The 19,089-nt window shown below is 38.4% G+C and overlaps 1 non-coding gene across 1 annotated transcript; it reads right to left on the bottom strand.

Annotated features, from left to right (window-relative positions):
• Positions 1 to 18,864: 18,864 nt before the first annotated feature.
• TRNAY-GUA (transfer RNA tyrosine (anticodon GUA)) lies at positions 18,865 to 18,953 on the bottom strand. Its single transcript is given in 2 exon segments — positions 18,865 to 18,900; positions 18,917 to 18,953. It is a non-coding gene; the product is annotated as a tRNA-Tyr (tRNA).
• Between the last annotated feature and the right edge of the window lie 136 nt (positions 18,954 to 19,089).

The following is a 19,089-nucleotide window of genomic DNA, read 5'->3' as shown; positions in this document are numbered from 1 at the left end:
TCGTGTCTATGATGACATTATCAACGCTAATTACAGCAGTTATTACATACAACAGCATCCACATTTCGGTCGTGATTTTCTACCCCCTCGAACAATGACCTGCATCAAATCCGGCAGTGTCGTGAAAGCAGTAAGAATGGTGGAGCGTTACCTTGTATAAATGTCTTCTTCACTAAGAAGGTTTCCTGGCAGAAACAGTATAAAGTGTGTGTCCACTTCATTAGGTAAACCTACCCTTTCATGAAATGGAAGCGCTCCTCCAGAAACAGCACCATGCCGTATAAAAAAATAAAATAAAAAGTCTTGGGCAGATAGGGATGCTGTATGTGCGCATTCACTTAAAGAATGGACAAGGCGAAAGTTTAAGTGATTTTGAATGCCTATTCATGAGTATCTCAAAAACCGAAAAATCTACTGGGCTTTACAAAGTCTCGGGTGATTGAGCAAATAACATCCAGCCAATGGAGATCCTGTGGTCAGAAATAACTCGTTGATACGAAAGGACAACAGAGGCTGACCCTTAGTCAGTTGTTTACATGCCCTCTGGATGCCCCAACATTGACATAACTGTATGCAGCAAGAAGCGAACAGGAGACCACAATTCCAAGTCGACCATTCACAGAAGTGCACTTCAAAGCCTAACATTCATGGAATATCTCTCATACATGTTTTCCTTCAACAATATCAATTACTGCAACATCTTGGAAACCGACTTAAGTAAAATAAGTTTTGAAAAGAACTGCAGAACAGAAATATTGGCTGATACCTTCTCCTTATTCAATTCTAACACAGACCGAAAATGACCAAAATCGCCGCAACGAGAAATATCGTGTCTGCAGCCGACATAGCCTATTTAAGATAATCGTTTTCTTTCTGGGATGTACTATGGTCATTTAAAAATAAAAAAAATAAATTTTCTGTTTATACTCCGGGACGACCAAACGGTCAGAGGAGTTCACAAGATAGACAGAATACAAGAAACAGCACCGTATTCAGTAGTCACGTGCTTGAACCCCGGTGACTCAAGGCACGTGTACTTATGCACCCGCGCGCCTGACCACTAGGCTACGGCGGCTATTTCCTGTGGGTTTTGGAGTAGATCAGACTTTTCTTTTTTATTACATTGCAGTACGCTGTGGTGCGGCTCCTTGCTTTTTTCCTCCTTTTTGGTCTATATTAGTTATTTTACTTTACTCTCCTTGTTTTATATTTATTTATTTTAATTACTCTCGAAATTTTAGTAAATTCATACCAAAGCGCCTATTTTGTTATTGATTTATCTTTTGAGTTTATAACCTCATTATTGTGTCACAATTGACTTGTAACTGAAGTAAATATCGCTAACACCTTGCTGTTCGAGGTCTAAAACCGATTAAATAAATAAGGGTTACAGTCAGTCAAATAACAATCCAGTACAACAACATTAACCTAAGAGGCATTTCAGAACGCACAACTCGTTGCACTCCATCACAGATGAGGCATCGCAGCAGAAGATCAAACCGGATTCCACTCCTCCCAACAAAAAGCAAGATTTAACGGTGAGGGCTCAGGAACACAAACACTAGACAGTCGATAATTGGAAAAACGTTGTCTGGTGTGACGAATAAATTTTGATGTTTTACGCTGATGGTTCTTCCATCAGCGTGAAACAGCAAATAGCGAAAACTGCTCGCGTCCATGTACCCATCCTGCCAGGTGCCAAGAACATAGGCCGGTTGTAGCAGCGTAATAGTGTAGGGTCTGTTTTCGTAGTACACATTGGGCTCCTTGATACTAGTGGGGGATGTCAATATTACAGGCCATCTGGAACTTGCTTCCAACCAGTTGCTCCCCCCCCCCTAGTGGCTACAGTGTATCTGCAAATGGATTCTTCCACCAAGAAAAAACGTCATGTTACTACGAGAGCACCGTGCTGAATTGATTTTAGAAACACGAGAGTGAATTCAACCTACTGTGGCCTCTACGGGCATCACAATTCAATCAATTGAGCATCTGTGGGATGAGCTGGACCGAGCTCTTTGGAGGATATTCACAAACAACCAATTTTGACAAGCAATTGAATAAACGTGGATCAGCATCCCTGTATCACGCTTTCGAAACTTCGTTGAGTCCATGTCAAGATGAATCATTGCTGTAAATTGCTGGAAGTTACAGGATTTTGAAAAATCCTGTATAAATTCCAGGATATTTTAACCCACAAAACTGGAACCCAATTTCCAGGAGGAAAAAACCATGCAACTTCTCGATACTGACTAACTCAGCGATAATGTGAACAAAATGCATTAAATTTATGTATAGATGGAACTGGAACCTAGATCTCTTCCAAACAGTGGAGGAAACGGCGATCATAACAACTGTACTGACCGCGAGGGAAAACTGCTCAGCAAATCTGTTCAGTTCTGTGACTATAGAGGGCTCTCATAACCCTGCAGGCGAATGTATTCAATAACCAAATAACATCCAGCAGCAGCAGTCCTGTGGTCGGAAACAGTTCGTTGATGCGAGAGGCCAACGGAGGCTGACAAGAGTAGCACAGAGTAGCAGGAAGGCTAAGTTATGCACAGAGTAGCAGGAAGGCTAAGTTATGCACAGAGTAGCAGGAAGGCTAAGTTATGCACAGAGTAGCAGGAAGGCTAATCAATCAGTAAAAAGGCGTAGAATTAGCAAAAATTGGTAGGGTGCAAGAATTAGCAAAGAATTAGGGCCCCATGAAGACAGTGGAGGCCCACGGAACTGTCCCAACATTTTTTCATAAATATTATAAAAGAAAACTCTATCACATAATAATAATAATAATAGTAAAGGGCCATCGTAAGTTATTTCTTACGTTTCCGACAACGGTAGCTAATGTGGGAAAGTCATTTAATAAGTTAAAACAATAAAAGAAATTCTATAGGAAAAACTACTGTATATTAGCTATTAAACACAAAACAGCAACCAAAATATACTTCAAAAGAACTAATTAGTGATTTTGAAAACAGTCAAATAAGAACCAAATTTATAAATTAACCTAATCATATGTTATACCTTATAAATGGTTTTTTTTTTTTATGTACCAACTTTAACAGTTTTTTTATATTTTAGATTTTTTCAATATTACTTAAAATGTACATTATAAACATTTTTATAAGTAAGCCGTTTCGTGTTAACAAAAATAATAATGAGATTTCCTTCGGGGCATAAAACTTCTAGCTATTACTGCAAAAAGAAGACATCAAGAACTTGATTAGAAGACAACATCCAAAGCTGAGACCTGCGTCTTAAGCCTGACAAAATACCGGACCGGACCATGAATGACAGTGCAACTATGCTGTCTAACGCCACTATTGGCCTGCCTCACTGACTCTCTGTGGTCGCCTTCTCTATCGTCCCCATATTTCTAACTCTTCCCCCCCCAGCCTTCAATCTCCCCTCCCACTCTGTATGCTAGCGAACGCCCTACAAGCCCAAATTTGACTACACCAAAATTGCTTCGCCCACAAAACTTTCGGCCCCTCTCATTCTAGAGCTATCCCTGCCGCGATCGCTTCACGCGTGTGCTATTTTTTTTTTTTTTGGTCCTAGCCACTGAAATCTCAGGAAATTTAGGTGGCAGAACCTGCCAGAATGACTATCTTAAACTACTAGGTACCTAGTCTGACTCAACGGGGAGAAGTGCGGGCAACGTCGGGCCTCAGCAGGGGTCTGGCAGCTAAATGGCCAGAGGAACAACAGCACACAACACTACACCTAAACAATACCCATATACAACGTACCTTTAAATCTCTGGCCTTTACAGTGTTCTGCATCACAAGACAATGTATACCACGCGGAGATGAGGGAACCCCCTGGTGCCGTTTGACCCTAAACACATTTTACACCAATGGCAACCAAAAAGGCACTTCAAAACACACAATTCATACCTTGCCACGGATTACGTATTGCAGACTCAAATATAATTCACCAAGTTGCATTCTTGTCAATGGTTGTACTCCGTTTAATTTTATTATTTTTCCCTATTTTTCTAAATTATCGTAGACACAGAGTATAAAATGGAGCTACGTCTTTGTGAATTTTGACCCAGAAATCTGGAGTGCTTGTCTGAGACTCCAACAATTTTACCTCCCAAACAACTCGTAGTTGCTGCAAAGATATACGGTATGCATATATAATGGTTATCCCTAGAAGAGCACACAATTAATCAGTATACTGTCATACAGATGATGAATATATTAATATTATGGATAACCTTTTAAAGCTTTTTTTTTTTTTTTTTTCATTAAGAAGAGAAATCCATGTCTGTATAATATACATGGATTTCTACTCGATTCATAGATACAACAGACATGGATTTCTCTTCTTAATAGAGTATCTAACTATGCTGATAACAGAAATATATTAGGACAAGTTAAACAACCCTCATCAGGAAGTTAGGAAAGGCTGATGGCACAACCGCAGCGAGTGGTAAGATAAAAATAAAGTTACACACACCACCTGTTCGAATCCAAAAGTCCTCTGATCCATGTGTGGCCTTTCCCGAGTGTAAAGGGAAATTTTATTTTTATATTACTCTGACCGCGTAATTCTAAACAGGTGTTTTTCATAAAACGTTACGAAAACCACATTACAACTTTAGAAAATATGAATTCGGTTGGTAACGTTTCAGCATTCTACAGTAAGTTTAATAAAAATCCAACCATGCTCATCTGTTATATATTTTTTTTTTATTTAATTCAGATAAAGTAAAAGTTACATTCACTCCTAGACAGCAATCAAATGGTAGGAGGGTAAACAAAACCATAACATAGTAATACGAAATCTATATTGGATAATAAAAAATATACAAAGATAAAGATACAAGGCGAAGGCAGATTATGTTCGATATAAATTATCAATATCCAGTCAGCGACTGTCAAAACAGAGTGCGGGGATGCCGGCAGGATGCTCTAGGCTGACTGGAACAGGAGCACAAATGATCCTCAATTACAGAAGCCACGTAGGACAATGATGAAATGAAGGTTTAAAATTGAAAGATAGCGTAGGTATCTGCAAAAACTTTTGTTCTGTAGGCCTTGTCAACACAAATTGCCTCAGGGTTGATGTTTAAGTCGTTGAGAAATCCAATCGTGTTTGCTGGTAACATATGACTGAGTGAGCTGATTTGGTTGAGGGCAGGTCGGATCACAGATGTTTGCCGATTACTTATTTTTCTGTTATCCTTGGGCAGGATGATGAGGCTATCGATGCTGGGAGCGCCTAGTTTACCGGAAATGAACTTAGAGAGAGTAATTATGTTGCGAGTGGTGATGATTTGCTTCCAAGGGGTCATTCCAGGCAGCGAATGTAGTATATATCTAGAGTTAGTAAAGGGATGTCCTGAAATCCTACTGAGGGATCGAAGAAGTCAATACTCAATCCCAAGAACTGCCGCAGGTAGGTTGGAGGGGCAGAGGACTAGATTTCCGATGCGTAGAGAGCCACTGGTACTACACAAGATCGGATATACTTAGTCGTCACCTTGCTATTGCAGTAACCCACCAGTTCCTGTCGAACTGACCAAAGGGTTGAGAGGAATTTGTTTCTCTCTTCCTTCAAGTGCTCCTGAAAAGACAGGTTCGAATCCCAGGCCAATCCCAGTCCTTAGGTCCTTGTGAGAGTTGAAAAAAGTAATTTGATGTCCATTTATAGAGATGTACATTGGGATTATTCTTCTCATTTTTATAAACATCATCCGGGCAGATTTTTCGGCATTTAGTTCAAGACTAATATATTGAAGAAAGGTGCTTATCTCAGGGATTTGTATTGTTGCAGCTCTTTGAATAGAGAGCGCTTGCTCCGGCTGATCCGAAAGAATGAAAAGCTTCAGATCGTCGGCAATACGATGCCATGTTTTGGAAATTTGCTAGCAGATGTTCCAAAGCTGCTGCGAACAGTGGTGCTGACAAAACGCAACCCAGTGGAACTCATCTGAAGACAGTAAAGGATCGTGAGAGACCATTGTGCTCAACAAGGAGTCGTCTTTCCTGCAAATTTTTTTTGAGTACAGAGAGGAGGTTATCGGAGATCTTGAAGTAGTTCTTCAGGATATTAAGTAAAGATGTGATGGAAATTCTATCATATGCAGATTAATGTCAAAAAAAAAAAATTATCTCGAGCTGCGTTCGAGATCTACTACCATCAATTTCCTTCAAACAATGTTTGGAGGATATTGATGGTAGTAGATCTCCCAGGGATAACGCTGTGAAGGTGACAAGGTCTGTGATGAAAACAGTATTCAATAAGTTAGGATAGGATTGTCTTTTCAAAAACCTGAAGAGCCCACTGCATACATGCAAACGCTAATTGCATATTGTTCCTCATAAAATGCCTTTCACAGAAGTATTACAATATGCTGAATGTAAATGATATGAACCATGCTAAATCGCATGTGCTCGGGTTAGCGAAATCGCAAACTAACGGACCACAGTATCTTGAGTCGAAAACAAACTTCGGCCTGAAATCGTGGCCGAATTGGAGAGTTCGGTTGATTATTCAGTCTTCAGTTTCAGAAATTGGGAAGCCAAACTACTCACCCCAAAAGTGGAAGCTTTCTCCAGGGACGTACGATAAAATTTTAGTCAAGGGAGAGAATAATTGATAATAATTGTTCCCCCCCTCCTCATACTTCGGGGAAAGGAGGATTAATTCAATATGGAAGAAATACCCCTTTAATAATTTCTATAATTATCTGAAAGATTTGTTAGCTTGAGCTCCACTGTTCGCGCATCTATTCCTAATTTTTTATGTTCATTCAACACGCCGACATATTTTTTGATTTTTTAACATTAGATCTTCGGATATTAACTAAGACTGTAAAAGAAGAGGGGGGAAAAAAAAAAAAACATTGTCCTTTACCATCAAGAATCTTTAGTAGTTAAGGTAAAATTGCAAAAACATGTCCAATGCTTTTGCTATTTTACCTCATGCGACTGTGGGCCACAGCCTGTGGCATTCCCTACTGTTATCTCTCTAAGTTTTGATCTCTCTCTCTCTCTCTCTCCCCCCACACACACACAATGAAGGGAGAGAGATACTTTTATTTCCAAGAATGGAAGCTATTGTCACCCAATTGCGTGATAACTATTATACCTCGTCTGTTATCACAGTTATGGAAACTTAATGTTCCAAATGCAATCTTTATTTGCTACTTACTTGCCAACAGACTGCGTGCGACTCGTACAGCAATCTATCAATGACAGATCGGTGCGTTAATATACCACACGCGTCCCAGAAGGAACGTGTGATCTCCAACATGTGCGACACACAAATACAAGAACTGAGTTTTTTTGTTGATGCCCCCATAACGCTTTGCTGTTACTTCATGTTATTCGCATCAAAGTTGGTACAAATTTTCGAGATTAATTACTACTGAAAGGCAATTCATATAAGCTTTCTTTTCATTTCGGGTTGATCACAGAAGAATTTCTTCAAAGAAAATAATTACACATTACTTCATTTCGATATTGAACAAATATGAACTGTGAATGTCGCCCATTCACTTCATTAACTGTAACTTTCGCTAAGAAAATTTCAAAGGGAAAAATCAGCCATGTCCACGTTTACAATATCTCAATGCTCTTGTGTTTGTCCTGAATCGAACATTTTGCGCAATTCGTTGTATACTATTCCGTTTAAATTCGTGAAAGTGAATGAATATCTGTCAAAAAATATTTTTTTATTGTAGAGTATTTTTCTCCCCGTTCATACGTGAATGGCGGTGGTGGCAGACCCAGCATTAAAGCTCTTAAGTTAGCGTATAAAAATGAGCTACAAAAACAGCCTCCATCAAAGCCACAGCACATGCGACTATAAGTGCTCTCCGTGACAGTATAGTGGTTTTGTCACTTGTCACTCATTTAGAGAGGTTTTGCTTCTCGTCCACGACTGCAGGAATTTCAAAGGTTCTAGAGGTTAGTTAGCAGATTTAAGGCTGGATGGGGGTATGGGTTATTCCCAGTGAATTATTGCGGATGTTTCAGCCCACACAACACGCATATCGGCACACAAACACACACTTCTACAGATATATAATACAGAGTGGCGCAATACGCTTAAGTTGCTGATGCACCTAAAATCCTCGTCAGAAACAAGTGACTAAGTTCCATCAAACTAACAGTGTTGATAGGTTCCCCGGGAAGGAGACGAATCATTCCATGGAAGTGATCTTCCACAAAATTCTGCAGTCTCCAAAGGAAAGGTCAGCACTGTATTCAAAAGAAATAAACGTAAAAGGAACTTCACTAAAAAAAGAATTATCAGAGGCGGGCTGTCCTGAGGGTGAAAGAGGTGCACTGCACACGGGTGCCAATGTTCAAGGGGCGTCTGAAAACCTGAAACTTACATGCACATATTAAGAAAATTTTAAACGGGTGCACGAAATTTCAATTAGCACCCGAGCGAAAAATGGAAATTGGCACGTGGCGCCACATACCTTAGGAACGCCCCTGAGAATGATGCATATTCTAAACGCTTTTCATATTGGATCCATGTGACTCAGGAGCCAAATGATTCTGGCAAGAAACGTGAGGAGGGGGGGGAGATGGACTGGTCATGGGGCCAAGCAATGTATTCTTAAAAAAAAATTGTTTTTTGATGAAATGATAAGTAGATCTGTCGGATTATATAAACAAACAGACTACTACCTTGGATTCCAGTGGCCAAACGAACTTGCTGAGATACTAACAACTCGTAAAACGTGTCTTCCCTTCACCACTCGAGGACTACTGTAATCAAGGCCCATGGGGTGACCCCCGTAAGCTTTGATTACAGTACTATTCGATATGAAAATTATTTTCTAACCAGATTTTTTTTAAATTTAGCGTTCAATACGCGTTTAAGAATAGCGTAAATAACACGCACAAAATAAAAGTGTACTAAACATTCAATGCAGAGATAAAACAATTAAGTATAATTGAGAACAGATCAAAGTTATAATTAACTCCAACTAATTTGGCAAAATTTTTCACGTAAAAAAAAAAATGGATGTAGATCTATTTTATTAATTATTAAATATGAGCTGAGATATTTTTTAAGTATCTCAGCGCATACTGACGTAAATTTCAGAGTAGGTTTAAATATCCAAGGAACAATAATTGCATATTGTTCCTCTCACAAAGTATTACAATACGCTGAATGAAAATTATATGAACCATGCTAAGCCACATGAATTCGGTTTAGTGCAATCGGAAACTAACGGACCACAGTATCAGCAACATGATTTGAGTAAATCACAAGCAGTATTAATATACTCCTGTGATTAGGGAGTCAGGATTTTCCGCAATAACTTCTATCAGCCTGTCTAACGCATCACACACCAACAGTCAATGTCCAGAGACACAGAGTTGTTCAGATTCTGAATAGTTTTAGTCAAGAATTTCCGCTGCCAACATACGCAAGAAGTTTAATATCTTCTACATAAAACAAATGCAGTAAAACACTTTTTAATTTCATAGTACTGAACTTTTTCATAACATTCAACGGATGTGCCGTTACTCTCCTTCCACACCCCATCATATAGTCCATTAAATCAATGTTTTACTGCACGTTCAGTTTCAGTATAACTTGAAGGTACAGTAGTTATGAGCCCTCTTCGAAGGACCGTATTCATCGAGATGCAGTGTCGCGATTGCTCCAGGATCTAAGGTCGTGAGAACCCCCCCCCCGCGACCTTATTTTTAGGTTCTCAAAAAATGGCCGTGTACGAATTGCGCATCTACCAGATAGTTAATCCTTAAGAACTATTTCTAACCTGGAAAGTAGGTATCAATTGCGCACAAAACAATTAATGAATCATTCACTTGCCTATTTTAAAACAAGGGTATGGAACGGGATAGACTCAAACACTCAAAAAGGAAAACAATGATATTTTCTAAAACGTTCCACATAATGATTCATTCCCTTTTTCCGATTTTTTTTTTTTTTTTAAACAAAGGCCATAAAAGAGATATATCTCCTATTCCCGTAACGTTGAGTTGCAATTCAAACAGAGAAGTGTTCCTTCGAGGAAATTTGTGTCTCGTTGACACGAATTTAAAAAATAAATAAAAATTCAAAAATGCATAAGCAGACTACACTTTGTTAAACATTTTGGGTATTATTTCAAAAAATAAAAAAGTTGATTTTCATTTTTCTGCACCTAATACTTCCTTATAAATAATTAATGATAAAAAACAGAGAATCCCGTACTTGGTGTTCAATTCAACGGTACGAAATGGGTCGCGTGAATTTTGGTTGGTGCACAATTCAATGCTGTCCCTAAAATTATGTGCATCAGGGCAACAGATTACCTAAATCCGTCAATACCGACTAGCCATTCTGTGGGGAATCGTGTTGTTCTGTATATTCAATAGGAAAATGAACACCACTGGAACAAGAGAAAGGGGCAGCGGGAAAAGAATTCACATAAAGGGGCTCACATCTGGTGAGTATGGGTTTGGCACACCCAGAATCCTGAGCCGGATATCATCATTGTTCTCTTTCTTGGTGATTCCCCCCCCCCCTCTCTCTCTCTCTCTCTCTCTCTCTCTCTCTCTCTCAGGGTAACTCAGAAAGTTTTTTTTTGGCTGGTGCAGCATAAGCCTCAAGCTTCCTTGCACCATATGGCTAATAATAATATAAACTCCCCTAAACAAGATACAAAATTGGATTTAGATTTATAGATTGCAATGTTTCACATGAAAATAGCGTTTTTATGTAGATGATTTCAATTGCATCCCCCCCCCTTGCATTCTAAACCTCTGGTTGCGCGACTGATAAACTGTGCAAAATACCAGCTCGAATCTCAATGTTTTCTGTTGGCCCTGAAAGCTTCCAAGATACGTGATTATTTTCTCTACTTAAGTAATGTGCTGCCATCTGTTGATTTTAAATTAAAATGATAATTAAAATTGGAAAAATTTTGCATCGTAAATTAGTGTAAATCTAAAAGATACAAAAGCGTGATTATAAAACAGAACATTCCACTAATATTTCCTTATTTTTTAACATAATACAGAAGGAAGTGATTAGTATTTAATTTAGTATTATAGATTAATATATCTTATATCCCATATACTGCTAAAATTACTCGTATTAACCAAAGTAACCTTATAGATAACGAAATACCTACCATCCTGAAGACTATATACTAGAGGGAAAGATTCATTCAACTTTACATTCCTCCTCTTCATCAGTACTAAATATTACTTTTTATTTATTTTACTTCATAAATTTTATGTAGAAGGTACATCGGAAGTACTCTTACCCTATGAGCTGCTGATAATGGGAAATATCAAATAAAAAATCACTTTAGGTAGCCTTACATTATTCAAATAACCTTAAATAACAGAGCCTTATTTAACAAAGTTCGGTTATCTAGAAATAGATAATTAACAATTAGTTTTTAATCAAATATTTAAGAAACAGTAAATAATTTATTCATAATCCTAATATAAACAATGGCTGTATTATCTAAAATGAGTTTAAAAAAACTGACTTTTGTATTTTGTCACATAAAGTTTGATTTTCGGTAGTCACGGTAAGGATAGTTTGACTGACAACACTTGTCACTCGCGATCAGCAGGAATCAATAAGAGATAGTATCACACCTTGCTATTGGAGTCAAACTCATCATATGAATGTTAAGGGAAAGTTCTTTGTAAAATTAAAAAAGCCATTCAATGAACTATTAAAAAAAAAAAAAAAAAAAAGTGTCGTTGGAATTCCGAAAACTTTCTTGACGAAGTTTCTCAAATGCCAGAACAATGTGATTTGAGGCACTACCGTCAAGCCTTTATCAACGATACTTATTTAAATAGAAATGATTTACCACCAGTTTTTTTTTTTTTTCAGTCCAGAAATACTGTACCTGAAAATGATCTTTCCAATACTTGGAATGAGAGTTCAATTTGTTTACCACAAATAAACCAGACATCCAAACAGGGACAAATTTTTATTTTTTAGTAACAGATATACAGAATAACCAATCAAACCCAGTGTTCCTCATTCTTTAATACAGGATGGCTTGGAGTCTGCTCACAGGACAATGAAGGATCCTGCGTTGATAACAAGTGGAGTTCATAATAATCCCATGCCATGGGTGAACGAGTTCCTGATTTCGCCGTAGTCCATGATTCGGAACTGATGTGTGGTTCCTCCACATTAACCACTGAAGAGTTTCTAACTGATAAAAGTGAATGGGTAGGCCTTGCTAAAGGACTGGGCTGTACCGAAATATTCCTTGACACGTCAACTCTCTGATTACTCCTTGACCACAGTACTCTTGCGCAACATGATCTGTTTAAGACTGGAGTACTCACGAGAAGTGGAATAGAGACGTTTTGTTGTTGTTGGGAGTGCAGATGTTCCAAAAACGTTTCTTCTGATCCCCGCATTTCTTCACATGATGAGGGGGGTGACTCGCTGGCGCACGTATTGAAACCAGGATGATAACGAAAGTTCCGTTCACCTGAATCGTCTGATCCGACGTGTGCACATAAAGAAGTAGTTGAGTTAGTCCGGAGTGGACGAGAGTAGGATGATGATGAGGACCTCTCACGCCTTATAAAATTCTTTTTAGACCGTTTCGCAAGTCGCTTCTTAGAATGATATTCTTTTAGTTGAACTGAGTCATGACGGGTACCATTTCTAATGGTTCTAACAAAGGGATTGGTTACATTAGGTGGGTCTACTGAAGAGGAGCGACGAGGTGAATGAGGGTGCACATCTAACGTTCCTAATCTGAAAGGGTTGTTCGCGCTAGAAGGTGCGTGCGATTCGTATTGCTGGGAAGAACGGGTATACTCCCTCATTCTAATAGCCTGAGGATGTCTCTCCTGTTCTTCCAACGTACTGCGTTCGTTAGTGCTGGCGTGCAGCGATATTCTTGTATTATCAGAGGGCGACTCACCATGTTTGTTTGGCTGTTTATTAGCGATAACAGTGCAGTTAGATTTATGGCGAGCACACAACACTATGATTATGACAATACTAACACCAATGAACCAAATACATGATAATGCGATGGCTAAAATGAACAAATTGGAAAAGTATTTCTGAGTAACAAATAACGGCAGTTCGGGACAAGAAGCATTGCCTTTTGAAGGGATGTAGTAGGCTTCCATCAGGACTGAAATTTCTAATTACACAGCTCCTAGGGCAGTTACACTACAGCTATGATATGACATTAAACATCACGCACGATACACAGTGAAATTATAACAGCACAAAGATTTCTAATATAAACGGACCAAGTGAAACTTCCCCATTTATGTAATGTATTCATAAAATAGATTCACGGGACACACACTTTGGTATCAAATATATATTCACGCTGCACGTAAGCCTATCAAATACGTAATAATATAAATGCACAATATATAATAATCGCTGCAACAGAAATTATTACTAGCAATTCACCTTTTGCTTTCAGATCAGAGTACATTTAACTAAAATGAGAGTCTGGTTAGAGATTATTTGCTTTTGCACCAGGTAGAAGCTGCGCTGGAATCACCGCGTTAAAATGATTTAAAAATCGCAAAAACGTTTTATATCTGAAAATACTGTAACAGCCATGGACGAACGTTGCAAAGTTTCAGGAAACACGATTTTTACGTAACTTAATCAAAATAATTCAGCAAGAACAAAAATTGATTACTCACCATTGCACTTGGGCTTTAAAATGTGTTGTATTTTAGATTCGCATTTAATACTGTAGATACAACCATCTGTTCGAAGAAACTGATTTTGCAAGGTCTTAATAGAAAACGTCCGACTTTGAATATAATTTTTAAAAACACAAACTATGAAGCCCGTAAGTAAAAGCACCCTGTAAAAATGACAATTCGAGGAATTAGCACGAGGACCGAGGTATGAGATAAAATTCTGAAATATTTCACGCATGCGCTATGTGCAATCTGTCTTTGGTAACTCTTTCGAAATAGAAGTCATTTGTTACAATTAAATTTAATCTCATCATTAGCAAACAATTCGTTTCTAATTATTTTAGTGGTAAATCTGAGCATGAAATAACCGAAATTCACTTTCTCTCTCTCTCTCAGGGTAACCAGAAATTTTTTTTGGCTGGTGTAGCATGAGCCTCAGGCTTCCTTGCGCCATATGGCTAATAATAATAAGAAGATGAAGTCTCCCCAATTTAGAAGAAGGTCCTTTCGTTTATTAAAATTTTGTTAGACCGTCCAAAATAATTAATTACAATCGAAAATGGAATGAATACCAATGCGGTATCATCTGGTGGAAAAACATGTCCAAAGAATATTCGATCACATTTGCATAGTGATCAAAACAGTAGTAAACTTTGAACGCCCAACAACTATCCTTCTGTATTGCGTACAAAGTTTACTACTGTTTTGATCACTATGCAAATTGATATTTTTTCTCTGTTTTATAGTCGAGATTCGTTTCGTTTTGTTAATTCACCGATTTTTTTCTGATTCCCCTTAAAGAATTCGAATCTTTAGCTTAGAGGTAGAAGTTGAGGTTCTAAAAATCTTAAAGTAAGTAGCTATACATTTTTCATGTACAGCTACCTACTAAAAGAGTCAGCTGACACTACCAAGGTGTAAGTGTATTATGATATTATAGCAGTCCATCATGTAACGTTCTGAGGAATGTGGACATTTCAATTTGTTTGGGTTATTTAAAAGTAAACGTCAAGGAAACTAAGACATTGGGGGGGGGGGCAGCTTGTATCATGAGCGCAAAATTCTGTATAATGTGCATATCCAGTTTGCACGCTCACGGGATGACCTTCTTATTAGGGAGCACAAATCCTACACCTCCGCTTGAGGGTAAATACGCGTGTACAACCGAGAGTGAGAAAAGACTCTGAATGTAATTCCTCTGGTTTCAGAAGGGTATTGAACCTCAAACTTTTATAAACAAGTAATGAGTAGCGAAGTGGTGAGAGAGAGAGACCTGGTTTCTTCCTAAATAAACGTTCCTAAATTATACCATTGAGTCCCACTGTGGACTGGATCGGGGATTTATTATGGAGTTTTATTTTGAGGAAGTTATACAACCGAATGGTATTTCAAGGGAGCTCTCATTAATCTGATATGATTAGGGAGTTTTGAATGTATTGGTATCCACACGTCTAGTAACTGTAGCTTTTTTCAAATCTAGGTTGTCTGATTATGTTGTCAATATTGAACCCATCAGTAGGTCTGAACTTGATTTCAGAGAGAGAGAGAGAGAGAGAAGGAAAAGATTTCCTTCACTGAGAAATTGGTTTTAAGGTGAGATTTCCAGGGTTCAAGAGAGAATAGATTTGGATATTATAGAGAGGGTGATCGGTAACACGATTAAGCCACCTTAGGATCCAACAAGCGAGGTTCTTGTGTGATTCATTATGTGGGTTTTTGGAGCAGATGATCTCTGACCAAGAAAGCAAAGATAAGCAGCAAAGACTTCTATATTAATATTAACAGTAGAGGGAAGGGTTGATTCACATTAGTATTTGCAGTGGCAAACAAAAAGAAAAAAAAAAAAAAACTAACTCCTATCATTAACTGATTTGCTTGACTTTTATATCATCCTGCAAGTTTAGACAATAAGCTTGATATGACTTCATCAATATCGTTAATAAATATTGTAAACAGTAAGGTCTTCAGCACTGACCCCTGAGGAACTCCACTAATAACATTTGTCCAAGAAGAGCAGTACCCAGTTATAACCACACTGTGTCTGCTACTCAACTGTCCCTTTATATATAGCAGCAACTTGCTCCTAATGCCATACTGCTCCAAGTGGTGCAGATCTTTTGTGTGGAATAGCGTCAAACGCTTTACAAAAATCTAAATATATGTCAAAATTATTGTTTGCAACCAGGTCCTTTGTTGCTCCATCATAATATTAATTAGATTGGTCAGACAGCCTACCCCTTAACAACTCCATGCTGTGATTTCTGCATAGTTCCATTCTTGTAAAGATGATCCTTCAATACTTCTTTAACCAACCACTGACTCCATTATTCTTCTTAGAACAGAAAGAAAGTTTAAAGGTTTATAATTGTTTATGTCGCCAATTGATTTCCTCTTTATCAATAGGGAACATATTTGCACGCCTCCAATCCATAGGAAATTCTCCTGAATCCAAGGATGCTTTCATAATTATGGCCTAATATTTGTTCACTGTTAACAGTGTACAATGCTATTTTCCCTTAAATAATTATTTTTCGCGTCGATGCTTCTCGCGTTGTCTAAATATTATTTTGTTTCTTGAACAAAAGAAAAGGAAAAAAAAAAAAAAAAACGAACCTTTATTTAGTATCGAATCGGGCCGCTTTTGTTTATGATAACAGCAATGCAGGACCAGAGAAAAATGATGAAAATCGGTGTCATGTTCTCCGAAACATTCTTGCACGATTCTGGCAATATGCGCTGTAGCATTGTCATCCATAAAGTAATCATCACTTTCGGGATAAAAGTGCAACATTGCAGGGTGCAAATAGAAACCAAACTTATATTAAGGTCACCCGTATTTGGGTCTGTAAATTGCATGTGATCTCTAGTCGATTTGGCCGTTTTGCTGGACGAAAAAACTCGTTTCTGGGGAAAAAAAATCTTGCTATCTATGCTTGAACCCGACTAACTCAGCCACGGAGAGAGAAAAAAACTTATTAAAGTTCCTAGAGTCATCGACGGGATTAGAACCCTGGCCTGGCCGTTTCCACCCAGTGTGGGGAGGACGGTGACGATACCAATGTGCTACCGCGCAGTAGATCTGATATAAAATTCAGTTATTCCCTGGATGATATTCGACCGTCCACCAGTATCAACGGACTCGTACCTAAAAAAACATTCCCCATACCATGATGTCACCTCCAGATGCTTAGCTTATCTTAATTTACATCCACATTAGCTGTAGACCATAGGTTCTGTTCGTTTAGCGTTCGTAGGCCCTAAGTAGTCTTTATTCCGAGGCCTGATTAAAATCATTTTGAAATGCCCCTGTTAAATCTTTTTTTTTTTTTTTTAAATTAAAAAGAGTTTCTATAAATTTGGCATTGAAGATATTTCCCCAACACTTATTCCAACACTAACTTACTCACAGTACGAACTTTGTTGACGTTGTTAATGATTTTCCTAACAGAAAAATCCGAAGAAACAATTTATTTTAGAAATCTGTATTTAAAAAATTGGTAAAACTTTAGCAGCCGGTACCTCCAGGGCGTGGCCGACGATCGGATTCCAGCTTGAATCCCACCTTTTTTTTACTAAGCAAAAATGAAAGTCAATTAAAAACATGGCCCCCTCTTATAACTGTTTTTTTTTTTTTCTTTCTTTCTGATTACAATTTTTCTCAGTTCACGTCCTTCACGCAACCTTCTGTTCGTCACGTAGCGTAACACGAGGAATACCGGATACTAAATTTCAGCCAAAAAATTTATTTTTAGAATTTTATTGCTAGAATAAAATGGTTGAATTCTACTTGAATAATAATTTTTGGGCCCTTATTGTTTTCGTAGTGCCCTAGGCAGGGTACTTAAATTGCCTAATAGAAAAGACGACCCTGCTCGTCCTTTGAGACACAGTCGTGTGTATAATGAATTAAAAATATCCATAATTGTAAAAATAGCAGACATAGAAACTATTTTAATTTTAAATTACAATACTAAACAATTATTAAATTCGACGTTGTTCAAATAAAACACGTTTAAAGTGTAATAGGCCCAGTGAGGAGACAGAAATAGACGCTCATACCTTCAAATTAACACCTCCAAGTACCTTTGAGGCGCCTCCGTAGCCAGGTGGGAAGGAGCAGCAGTGCGTACCACACGCTTCTTGATTAGACCGGGGTTCGAGCCCGTCACCACCAAATATGGAGGATGCGGAAAGGTCAGGGAATGACCACCGCATATTCCGGAGCAATATGGCCTTAGTTGCTAATGCTTCTAAAAACCAAACAACAACGTACCTTTGAGACACGATTGTGTCTCAAAGGTACTTGGGGATCCGGATGCAAAATGGGCAGAGCCGTGCCGAGGCGAACGAGGCTCTTGCCTCAGGTTAAAAGCCGAAAGGGGAACAAAGAAAGATTAAATAATTGCCAACGTTGCCATCGTGAACAGTATGGTGCAATTTTTCATTCTTGCCTCAGGTACTAAAATGGCTCCGCACGGCCCTGACTCCCACTCCAATTATACATTTGCTTCCAACAAACTGACACCACACACACATTGGTTGCTGACAAAAGTAACTTTTGATTCATCAGAGTTCTTTTCGAACTGGGGCAACTTTTGATAAGAAATAAGAAGCATGACCCCATCACCCCTTCTATCTTCCCCGTACTTCCTAAATACATTATACATACCACAGTAAAACTCACCACCCTCAATTTCCGAATTATAGCAGCATTAGTTGTCCTAACCAGGATCTCGAATTCGCCCATTCTGTTGGAAACACTCCTGAGGTTACTGAAGACACTGCTAAAACTAAGTACTCTTTTATAGTTTACTACCCTGACACACAATCCTTGATATTATTTAGACTTATTTCCCTGTGTTTATCTTTCCACTCATTTGAAACTTTGACAACCTCAGAAAGTGTTTCCAATATCGTTTCTGTATTACCCTTCCCCCGACCTAACTAGCAGTTCCCTGAACCCGTACGATAAGCTGAAAGAAATTCTTCCCTAGTGCTCTGCAGAGTCCCTTGAGCCTTGAGGGACTAAACCCTTGTTTGTGATATCTGTAAGGTGTTTTCCTGCAATAAAGTATCATTGATCACCGGGAACTTGAAAGACTTCAGATACAAGTCAGCACGGAAAATGATTCAGGAAAAAATAATCCGTAGTTTTATGGGAAAAAAGGAGAGAGAGAGAAAAACGAAAAAAAAAAAAAAAAAAAACTCCGTCGAGCCGGAGTCGAACCAGCGACCTATGGATATCCACATTACAGAAACTACAGTCCACCGCTCTGCCAACTGAGCTATCGACGGGTACACACGCTACCCCACCCAACAGCCCTTTTCTTGACTTAATCCGCATACAGGTACAATGTGGGACAGGTATTCATTTATTATCCTCTGGCCCTCTGGGGAATAGGTTTCACCTTGTTTCCTCATGACAGAAAGC

This window comes from Mastigoproctus giganteus, chromosome 1 (genome assembly GCF_048544385.1).
Source record: "Mastigoproctus giganteus isolate SK-2022 chromosome 1, ASM4854438v1, whole genome shotgun sequence".
Lineage (NCBI taxonomy): Eukaryota > Metazoa > Arthropoda > Arachnida > Uropygi > Thelyphonidae > Mastigoproctus > Mastigoproctus giganteus.
The sequence above is the reverse complement of the archived record's forward strand: the minus strand, read 5'-3'. Positions and strand labels throughout refer to the sequence as shown.